The sequence below is a fragment of the Mustela nivalis genome (assembly GCF_964662115.1).
Source record: "Mustela nivalis genome assembly, chromosome: 5".
NCBI lineage: Eukaryota > Metazoa > Chordata > Mammalia > Carnivora > Mustelidae > Mustela > Mustela nivalis.
Genome location: NC_139024.1, coordinates 48,730,478 through 48,732,828, shown reverse-complemented (window position 1 = coordinate 48,732,828; position 2,351 = coordinate 48,730,478). Strand labels below are relative to the sequence as shown.

General features: G+C 42.5%; 1 pseudogene across 1 annotated transcript; it reads left to right on the top strand.

Moving 5' to 3' along the window:
* The first annotated feature begins 1,576 nt into the window (after positions 1-1,576).
* Positions 1,577-2,129, top strand: LOC309864077 (large ribosomal subunit protein eL6 pseudogene; annotated as a pseudogene). Its single transcript has one exon. The product of its transcript is annotated as a large ribosomal subunit protein eL6 pseudogene (transcript).
* Positions 2,130-2,351: the final 222 nt, after the last annotated feature.

The window sequence follows — 2,351 nt, the reverse complement described above, 5'->3', positions numbered from 1 at the left end:
GGCAGTTCCCAAATTTTTCTCTGCCTCTGTTTCCTCTTCTGAAAAAGAGAAATGCTAATAGCGCTGACTTGAGAAAAATGTTGGGAAGATTGAGTTACTATTTAAAGTTCTCAGAATGGAATGTGGCACATAGTCATTGTATGTTTGTGAAATAAAACAGGTAAGTAAAATGTGTTTTGCTTTTTTATTATGCCCCTTACTAAAACATAAGCTCAATGAGGAGAGGCTTGGCTTTGCCATCTATTGTGTCCACAGAGTTAAGGAGGGTACCCTGCACACTGCAGGCTCTCGGTAAAGGTTTTGCTGATGGGGTAGTGCCCTGAGCTTCCTCCGTGCCCTTTCCTGGGTTTCTGTCTGTGATTTCACTCCTTTCTTTTTTCGGGTGATCTGACTTATGTGTTTCATTCAAGACTCACAGAGTTATTTTATGCCAACAAATTCTCTAGGATTCTCATCTTGTTAATTCAGGCATTAGTTCATTAAGATCTTATAGCATAAGGCTTATAGTTTTCTCCTGGCCCAAATATATGGTCCAGAAATACTACTCAGCATGTATTTTAACTATGAGGTAATGAAACGTTGTTTAAATAAGAACTATAGGCTAAGTCAGGAGGCACGAAGACCAGTAGGGAACAGGGTAAGGTAGATTCAGGCAGGCAGGACCAGGGAACAACTCAACCAACATACATACTTTGGAAGGGGCAGCCCACTTTCTCAATTGTGGAATGAAAGGAGTCCAGCCAAGCTGGCAGATTTGTCCAAGGCCAGCGAACAGATAGCATAGAACAATCTGCAAACAGAGATAATAGTCATGGTCAGATGGAGGTCCTCTTCTGGCAAAATGGAGGGGCAGGACAAGTCATCTGAACTGAAGTTGGTCCTTAGCAACTGAGCTACAGAGGCAGGGTCCAGCTCCAAGACGGAGAAGCCTGGGAAAGCATTCACATGCTGTCCAACCCAGACATAGGGCCTGCATTTTAGAAGAGACTCCTGGCCAGAGCCTAGGCCCACTGGGTTGTACTGGTTGCTCGAATAGTCTGTGTGAAGTCTTGGTCATGGACTTTTTTCATGCCTCACCTACACTGTATTTCCTCCTTTCTATCTTCTCTTTTCTCTTTCAGAAATTCTTGTTATTTAAATTTATCTCCTGGTTTAACCTTCCAATTTCTAAGTTTCTTTTCTGTTTTTTCTATTAGAACTCATTAGGGATTTACTTTGCTTTGTTTTTATTTCATTTCACTTCCTGATCTCTTCCCTTAAATTTATCCCTTAGCGATTTTATTAACTTTTTCAATTTCAGTTTTCCTGAATTTTATCTGACATGAGTCGCCCAAGCTCTTGTTTCATGGCCATAATGTATTCTCTTATCTCTTCCTGAGGAATTCAATTATAAGATGTTTAGTCATTTTTTTTCTTCTCTGTACAGTTTTTGAATCCTTTGAATTCCTTTCAGTTTTTACTTTTTTTCTGTTTTTCATGTTAGCAGGTCCCCCTCAACATCACCCATCCTTGGCTGTTCTTACTCATTGGTAAGTGATGATGACAAGTAGAGACAGTTTGTGATGACAGGAATGGTGGTACCTGTGTGGTTAAACTTCGAGAAATGCCTAGGTATTACCTTACTGAAGATGTGCCTTGAACGCTGTTGAGCCACAGCAAAAAAACCTTCCAGTCAGCATGTGTGAAAACTGCGAGCTAGCATCACTCCTAGGACCATTCTGATCATCCTCACTGGGTGCCACAGAGGTGGTTTTCCTGCAGCAACTAAGCAGAGGCTTGCTTCTTGTGACTGGACCTCTCGCCACCAGCGGAGTTCCCCTGTGTAGAACACACCAGAAATTCATCATTGCACTTCTGCTAAAATTGTTATCAGCAGCGTGAAAATCCCCAAACACCTCACTAATGGTTACTTCAGGAAGAAGAAGCTGCGTAAGTCCAGACACAAGGAGGGTGAGATCTTTGATACCAAGAAAGAGAAATACGATATTACAGAATAGCACAAGGTTGATCAGAAAGCTGTGGACTCACAGATTCTGTCAAAAATCGAAGCTGTTCCTCAGCTTCAAGGCTACCTCCACTCTGTGTTTTCTTTCACAAATGGAGTTTGCCCTCACAAATTGGTATTCTAAATTTCTTACAAAGAACTTAATTAAATAACTGATCCATTAAAAAAAAAAAAAAATGTGGTGGGGTTGGGGGGCTTTCCAGGGAGGGCAAGCCTGGGTGGCTCAGTGGTTAAGCATCTGCCTTCCGTTCAGGTCATGATCCCTGGGTCCTGAGATCCAGCCTCCAGCCCCACATTGGGCTCCCTGCTCAGCGGGAAGCCTGCTTTTCCCTCTCCCACTTCCCCT